This window comes from Saccostrea cucullata, unplaced genomic scaffold, assembly GCF_032062105.1.
Source record: "Saccostrea cucullata isolate Sc308-1 unplaced genomic scaffold, CSIRO_AGI_Scuc_v1 ctg2237, whole genome shotgun sequence".
Taxonomy (NCBI): Eukaryota; Metazoa; Mollusca; class Bivalvia; order Ostreida; family Ostreidae; genus Saccostrea; species Saccostrea cuccullata.
Genome location: NW_026938099.1, coordinates 17,936 through 27,728, shown reverse-complemented (window position 1 = coordinate 27,728; position 9,793 = coordinate 17,936).

Here is a 9,793-nt window from a genome sequence, read left to right as displayed (position 1 = left end):
TGATAAATTTAAACTTTAGTGCTACCACAAGTGGAAACATGGTAGATCTTTCAATAAACAGAAAAGACAGTTGTAAAGAAATAGCAAAGATAATCTAAATATGATTCCCAGCCTTCCAATTTAAAATCTTAAGTACAATGTAATTGAACATTACTAAAAGTCACGCAATTATAAGTGTGTATTGAAATGATCTACATGTATTACGTTTTTAGTTCCACATTTATTTAAAAATGACCATGGTCAATAAGTTATGTAGATCGAAAAATTGTTTTAACCTATCGTATCAGGGAAAGGAAAAAAAAGTAAATATTTGAGAGATTCAACGTGTTTGGGTTTGACGGCAATGTATGAATTATTTTACTAATTACGAGATTTTCAGAATGATTATCGGATTTCTTAAAATCAAAATTTATAGTTATATCTTTAATCGAAGATTTATTGGAAATTTTGTTACCATTTCAATAAACTGAGATCAGCTGCATGCAATATTTATATTTGAAATCAGAAAATGGCAATCACGAAAGAAATGAATGATGACAATGACACATTTATTTTTTTTTAATCATAACGTAGAAAAGTTAAAAAAAAATATCGCTTCATCTCTGTTCCATTCTCACTGTTCAGGATGTGGCAACACCAACATCAGTAACAGAATTAAGGAGTAAGACAAAGACAAGGAAAACAACAGTAAAGATTTTCCCTCTACTCCCAGCTTCGCCCCTTAAAATCTTTTAACAGTCTTAAAGAGGAAGTCTTTTTAAGTCTATTTCCAGATACTCATCTTAGTTAGTCAAATAAATCTTTTTAAGAGAGGGAGGAACGTTGTTATTTTAATATAAAAATATTTTTAAATGTGTATCTATCTAATTTGTTGTTTGAAAAAAAATAACTGCTGAAGTAACATGTTTCTGTGTAAGACATACGTTGTATCGGTAAAGAACATGAGTAGTACTAAACCTGGATTCCTAACGGTGGAATGGGTGACATGTACTTCACAATGGGTTTTGCTTTCGGTGACGTGTTTACCCTGCCCATATGTGTCGTATTCTTCTATAAGGTGCGCATAGTGTAGAATAGCATTGTTAGGAATTGTAATCGTTAGGTCACTGGAGTAACTGTTCTCCAATTGAAATACACAAAGAGTCATGTAAATCACTATGGCACCATTCAGCTTCGACTCAACGCTTGATGGCGCGATAATGCGATGACGATGGTGCGATAGCACGATGGAGCGATAGTGAATATCGCTCTGTCTTCATTGCAACATTGTCATCACACTATCGTGTCATCGCTATCGCACCATGGCGTCATCGCTCTATCGCCTCATCTTACATGCATTTCATCATTTTCATCGCAACATCGTGTCATAACATAATCGTCATCGCGCTATCGCACCATTACCTCATCACCGTCGAACCATCGCTTCATCTTCATTGCATTATAGCGCGTCATCGCACTACCGACACAAACCTTCACAGAGTATTGACGCAATAGTGTACTGTGTGGCCTATCCGGATTCCATTTAAATAAAGTATAAACTTTGCCAAGATTTGTAATTAATGTAATGCTACATTTACAAATTAACTCACAAAAAATTGAGACAACTTACTAGGCATTTATGCAAGAAACCATAGAATGAATTTGATCATGTTGCCTAGCATTGTAAAGTTTAAAACACAATTAGAAACCACTTTAGAAATCACAAGGTGATTAATTTTTTTAATATATTTGTATACATTACGAAAATATGCAAAGTAGATATCTGAGGAACATCTCACCTTAATTTGCGATACATGTATATCGGTCAAACATCAATGAAGCAAAACAAATAATTAAAAGACTTTTGAGTCATCAAGGTAGACTTACATAGCAAAAATATTCTCAAAATCCACTATTGCTTAAATTAAAAGCACATCAGAATTCCTTAAAAATTTAAAAGTGAATATTTCATAAAAAAATAGAATCACAGCAAAATTATAATTTGGCCTGTTACTCTAGATACATTGACATACCATTAATCAGCAAATATTTGCAAACTTTTAAGGAAATGGTGTAGAAAAGTATTCGGGCGAACTGGTAGACAAGAGAGAAACAATTAGACACATATTTACTAAATAAAATTTAGAGAGAAAAATATACCTTTGCTTCCAAACAGTACTGCATTCATGTGTTAGCAAATATTTTCCTGTGTGACAGGGAAATTTGATTGTGGGAGAATTTGTAGCTACATGTAGGTTCCCGCGAACAGGGAAATACTACTTTTGAAATTCTTTGAATTATAGACAGGAAATTTAGCAGATATAAACTAAAATTGACTAAAATTGACTGTCGAACTTAGAGAGCTCTGCTCGATATTATGGGTATTTTGAGCATGGGGGATTTTTATGGTGCTTGTACGTGTTGCGATACGAGATCCTTAAGAGATCACGAGATCTACAAAAGTCTCAAAATCTGCAACATGGGACCTAGGGATCATCGTAAGGACCAATGTTAACGTCCAATCGGATAAAAACTTTTTGTAAAAAAAAACTAGAGAAAAAGCTTTTATCACTGCGCCACGTAGTCTATTTCATAAAATATTACATGTAATTAGAATTGATACTTTCAGTATAGAGTGCAGAGGATAATAATTTTAATAATCATAAAAATACATGTTTTAATGAAATGAAGTTCTTAAAAAATATTCAATTTCTTTAATTTTTATATAAAGTAAGGACACTGTTGTATTGCTCAAGGACATGGCATACAGGTTCATAGTTAGATGCAGACAAAATTTGTTAATGAAGTAACATTTAAACTTACTTGGCACTGATCAATACTGATTGATATTTCAAACAAAATGATTCACCCAGATGCGCAACTTTGCCGGTACAAGATGATGCAATGAATTTACTAAATCGATTTTTTTTTATTAATTTTCCGTATACCTGAACACATTCTGTTATACAAATTTCGGAATAATATGTTGAAAAATAATTGTAAATGCTTGTTTTCTATATGTTTCTCAATTATTTGCTCTTAAATATTCAAATTCGCATGTGTTTGGGAAGTTAATACATGTACTTTAAATATCTGATAGATTTGACTTTTTTTTATTGATTATCAGACTAATTGTGTTAAATTTAAATAAAGGCAAATAACATATTTAAAAAAAACGAAGGGTTTTTTTTTTGCTATACTTTTACATTCTTTGAAATACAGTTAATTCTAAGAAATGATAAATTTAAACTTTAGTGCTACCACAAGTGGAAACATGGTAGATCTTTCAATAAACAGAAAAGACAGTTGTAAAGAAATAGCAAAGATAATCTAAATATGGTACCCAGCCTTCCAATTTAAAATCTTAAGTAAAATGTAATTGAACATTACTAAAAGTCACGCAATTATAAGTGTGTATTGAAATGATCTACATGTATTACGTTTTTAGTTCCACATTTATTTAAAAATGACCATGGTCAATAAGTTATGTAGATCGAAAAATTGCTTTAACCTATCGTATCAGGGAAAGGAAAAAAAAAGTAAATATTTGAGAGATTCAACGTGTTTGGGTTTGACGGCAATGTATGAATTATTTTACTAATTACGAGATTTTCAGAATGATTATCGGATTTCTTAAAATCAAAATCTATAGTTATATCTTTAATCGAAGATTTATTGGAAATTTTGTTACCATTTCAATAAATTGAGATCAGCTGCATGCAATATTTATATGTTGAAATCAGAAAATGGCATCACGAAAGAAATGAATGATGACAATGACACATTTATTTTTTTTAATCATAACGTAGAAAAGTAAAAAAAAAATATCGCTTCATCTCTGTTCCATTCTCACTGTTCAGGATGTGGCAACACCAACATCAGTAACAGAAATAAGGAGTAAGACAAAGACAAGGAAAACAACAGTAAAGATTTTCCCTCTACTCCCAGCTTCGCCCCTTAAAATCTTTTAACAGTCTTAAAGAGGAAGTCTTTTTAAGTCTATTTCCAGATACTCATCTTAGTTAGTCAAATAAATCTTTTTAAGAGAGGGAGGAACGTTGTTATTTTAATATAAAAATATTTTTACATGTGTATTTATCTAATTTGTTGTTTGAAAAAAAAATAACTGCTGAAGTAACATGTGTCTGTGTAAGACATACGTTGTATCGGTAAAGAACATGAGTAGTACTAAACCTGGATTCCTAACGGTGGAATGGGTGACATGTACTTCACAATGGGTTTTGCTTTCGGTGACGTGTTTACCCTGCCCATATGTGTCGTATTCTTCTATAAGGTGCGCATAGTGTAGAATAGCATTGTTAGGAATTGTAATCGTTAGGTCACTGGAGTAGCTGTTCTCCAATTGAAATACATGTATAACTCATAGTACTTTTTCAGCATGTAAAATGTTACATAAATACATCTATAAGATTTAAGTAATATTCATTTTAGATGGAGGACGATTTTCTTGAGCTGTTTGCAGACCTAGACGACGTAAATGAGGTACAACTACAATGCGATACCAAGTTTATTGAAGTAAAAATTTGACCCTAGAGATATGGATACAATAGGATAAAATTTCCCACCAAGACAAAATTTACTACACACAGGGAGGAGAGCCACAGAATACAGTCCAGGACGTTTTTATGCCAAGTGGTCGCTTGTTTGGCCGAGTGCCGTCGTAAGTCGGACATGAGAGTCCACTTGAGGACCAAGTATGAAAGGGAAGCCCCAAAGCATGGGGATTATTCTACTGAAATGTGAATCAGTGGTCCGGGAGAATAAGGTTCACTGATGGTAAAGTGCAAATCGAGAAAATCTTGGTTTCGGACACCAGCTACTACTGGCACCTGTGAATTGCCTAGTTTAATACATATTTTTTGATATAACACAATAAAAAATCACTAGAAATTTTAGAAAGCAGATTTCTGAAAAAGTTAGGGATTTGATTGCTTTTATCCCAAACATGGCTCAATATCGAAACACTACATGAAAATGGCTGTTGACATCGTGTTTATCATGTACTGGCATTCGAATGCTGCATAAAGTACTACAGGACAAATTGGACAGCCTCATGTAGTGAATGTAACATTAATTCAACGTTATTAAATGCCTTGAACACAAGAAATATGCTTTTCATGAATTATTTCCATGGAAGACATTCTAACTACTAGCAAATTCATTTTGTAGGTGCTACAACTGGTTTCTGTAAAATTTTGACCCAAGCGACCTTTTATTTGTGTAAATGCGAAACCTGGTATACGTCTTAGAGACTGTTGGTTAATATTTCTTAACGTAATAATATGAAATATTCAAACTTGGATGAAAAGGATGCTAGTTTTTGTAATTTATAATCATTCTCGAACATTTCTTGAAGCATTAAAAAATGTTCTATCAATTCTGCATACGGATATTGTGTTTTTAGTATTGGTGATACGGTCTACAAAAATAACCAAGATGATGACACCAAATAATTCAAAACTGCATGAGTTATACATTTACGAATGTCATGATCCGGCGATCAAACTTTTTAAAGCAATAAATGAATACATAATGGTTTTCCTTTCTCTTGCAATTTATATTTATTCAAAGCACGATGTTAGCATCCTAAGAATTGTGTTGCGTGTAGTTTTCATTTATCCAGTAACATTTCAGGCACGTATTATGCCAATTAGAGTGTACTTTTAATTATTTCCTGAAAATAGCCTTCCTTTACTTATGCAGCAATATACCTTCATCACCTGCATACGGAGTGTATATATCTCAGTTGATTCTATACACAAGAGCATGCTCTACATATAAACAATTTTAAAAAAAAGAGGTAAATTATTGACAAGCAAGTTGATGAAATAAAAATATCAACAGTCTTGCTTAAAGTCATCATTTCATAAATTCTATGGTCAATACAATGACGTGTCAGCAAATACAATTTAACATTGAGACAAATGCTGACTGACTTTTTTCATACTAATTGTTAGTCCATTATTTATACACTGAATTGACGATGGATTTTATCGTTATTTCCCGATCATGACAAGGATCACACGGTGGGTGTGACCGATCAGCAGGGATGCTCACTCCTCCATGGCACCTGAACCCACCTCTGATGTCTTGGAGGTCCGTGTTTGCTCTGCTCCTATTTTGGTATTGAATATTGTTCGTTATCTCCATATCCTTCTTTCAAATATTCATCCTAAAATAACGAGAAAGGTAACTGCTGAATGCTGAGAACGACACTTAGTTCACTCAAATGTACATGCATTTCAGATACTTTCTAACAACTTTCTAACAAACTACTAATAAACACTTCAATAATTAACTCCATAACCATTGTTAAATTTTTTTCTTTAAATTTCACATATTTAAGTACCTGCCTAATAAACATAAATGTACATGCACAGTGCGAAATTCTATAGAGATCTAAACATACACATCACATAAAACAAAAGAAACGTTGTCAATCGAATTATATTACAATTGTGATGATAAAAGTTATCACATTTCATTGTCTGAACAGACAAAGTGCAATTATGACACTCATGTAGACAATTTGATTTAAAGTGTTTTTTTCTTATAAATTTAACAATTTTGTTCATAACATTTTTGGATTTTCAATACCAGGAGTTTTAGAAACAGACTTTGGTTCACTGAACACGTTATATATTCCATTGTGTTGGCATCTTTTTTGAATAATTTTTAAACTTGTTTAAACTAAATGAACAATTGATGAGTCTCTTAGATAGAAGAGCAGAAATAACCTTTTTTTGTACAAAGAAGCTTAAGTTTAGCTTTTACACTGTAATAGGACAAAGTGAATACATCTGAAGAATCACAATGTCTTGCCAACTTCTCTTCATTGAGTTTTTTTTTAACTTGTCACATCAGATAAAGCATTGTGAGCTTCATACACCTTATAAAAACTTCACTAGTGTTTCTTGTTTTTGTTGCAAACTTTGTCCAAATCAATCACTTTGGGCAGTCCATATGTATCAATAAAACCAGACACACTGCCTTGAAAACATGTATCGAATTGCATTTTTGTACATGTGTAAATGAAACATCAGTGAGGGAATATGAAAGTTTTGGATGTTATGACCAATTACAAGAGACTTGGACAATGATCTGACAAAATAAACAAATTGTCCCCTTGCAGGTTCTACAGCATCCAAAGGCTGTCCATGATGCTTCAAAACACCACCCTCATAAGTAAATCCGGTTGCTCTTGATGCGACCTCTGCAATTACACTGATTGAAGTCATGTACACATTTAGGTCTGGTCAGCAGAAACTTTAGCTATCTGAAGTATATCTGATGTTCTTTCTGCAACAAATAAATCAAACTATACAAATACGTAAATTATAAGATACCCGAAGTATTAGTTTTTTATTCAGAATATGTTTACGTACGTAGCCTATTGTTTCTAGGTCAACATACAACAAAGAACTGCTCTCTGGAGATACATTCAAAAGGCTTAAATCAATATCCTACAAATCAACATCTCCATTTTTCAAAACTATTTTTAGAAATGTAGGTAGCACCTGTAATCAAATAAATTAAAATACAAAACAAAGTATTGGATAAGCATTTTAAAAATTGATTTTCAATAGAATACCACTACTTTTTCATACCCTACAGATCTAGACCAATTGTGAGACATCCTTTGATAATATTTGACCTTTGAGTTCCATGCGTCTTCTTTTCACACTACGCTGACACTAAAACAAACGTTTTTTCCCTTCAGCTTGTTGGCTAAGCGGGTTGTGTGTTAAATAGTAAAAAAAGCATGTCCTGATGACAGTGTCCTTTTCTTACTCAGCTATAAGAAAAGTTATTTTAAAATTTTATAGCATTACTGAAAACCTAAAGCAAACAAGTATTTAATTTTAAAGTAGAGTATACAAGAATTATATAAAATTAACAATAAATCTAAATGTCGTAATGTAAACAATTAATTGACTTGACCATCATCCTTATAAGTACAAGGATTCCTAAAATTTAACAGATAACAAAAAAAGAATTGAAATATATATAAACTGAAACAAAAAAGTTAGTATATAATCCTGCAGATCACTTAATTTTTCCGGACACCTTATTTTTGCAAGATACTGTAAACGTATTACATTTAGCGATGTGTTCTTTTTAGCTATTTTGGCGGAAAGCAGAGTAATCAACATATTATGGTCATGTACATGTATATTGAATAATGAAAATTCGTACATGTAAAATACATTGATAAATACTTACAGCCTTATTGGAGCTTTACTAGACACCATCTAATTGAAGCTTTCAGACAGCTGCGTAGATCCTAAACCAGAAAATTCACTAGCTTTGTTGGCTAACTTCTCGAAAAATTCCTCTAGTGCTTTATGAAGGAAAAGACATGACAATGGTTTTCCATATGGAATGTTCGTCTATTTATTGTTACTTTCCTCCCTTTTACACTGCATTCCTTCTTTCAGGGTTTTTTGTAATTAGACTGATCAACCATTTGACACACTCTACTCTTTCAGAACGAGTAATTAAAAGTTCACTTATTTTAAAAATGTATACCCTTACAATATAAATGTGAAACTATGTTTCTGAAATCAGCCTTGAGTTGTTGTTCTCTGTTTTGATTCTGATGGTTGCTCTGTATGTCCTCTGACATTTACATTTCTCTACACCTTGCGCTGGCTACTGAGTTCAATCAAGCTGCAAGTAAATCCCTTTTTTGTATGGTTGCTGTCTGATTTCTTGGAGATGTTTGGTTTCATTGATGCCTTCACTCTAAACAAGAGGCCCATGGGCCACATCGCTCACCTGAGAAGCTTTGACCATTCTGTTCTTTACCAGATTTCCCCCTTGTTATACATAATGCATACCCACCCTACCCCACTGATCATAATTTAGACATTTTGAAATCTACACTACCCCATGATCCTTCCATGGGCACATATGTTTCAGCTTTTTTGGCCCAGTGGTTCCCGAGAAGAAGATTTTCAAAGATTTTTCCTATATATTTCTATATAAAACTTTGATTCCCCACTGTGGCCCCGCCCTTCCCCCGGGGGTCATTATTTGAACAATTTAGAATCTACATTATACCAGGATGCTTCCACATAATTTCAGCTTTTTTGGCCCAGTGGTTCCTGAGAAGAAGATTTTCAAAGATTTTTCCTATATATTTCTATATAAAACTTTGATTCCCCATTGTGGCCCCGCCCTTCCCCCGGGGGTCATTATTTGAACAATTTAGAATCTACATTATATCAGGATGCTTCCACATAAGTTTCAGCTTTTCTGGCCCAGTGGTTCTTGAGAAGAAGATTTTCAAAGATTTTTCCAACATATTTCTATATAAAATTTTGATTCCCCATTGTGGCCCCGCCCTTCTCCCGGGGGTCATGATTTGAACAATTTAGAATCTACACTACCCCAGGATGCTTCCACATAAGTTTCAGCTTTACTGGCCCAGTGGTTCTTGAGAAGAAGATTTTTTAATGACCCAACCCTATTTTTGTCTTTTCTTAATTATCTCCCCTTGCGAGGAAATATGCCCCTTCATTTTTATAATTTAAATTCCCCTTCAACCAAGGATGCTTTGTACTAAGTTTGGTCAAAATTGGCCCAGTGGTTCTTGAGAAGAAGTCGAAAATGTGAAAAGTTTACAGACGGACAGACAGACAGACGGACAGACGGACGGACAGACACACATTTGGTTATATATTGGGTACATCAAGTCCAAGTCCTATTGGATACTGCTTATTGGATACAAAAAAAGTGTACACACGAGAGAGCATTATTTGGGTAGTTACTGTTCAAATCTTATTGGATA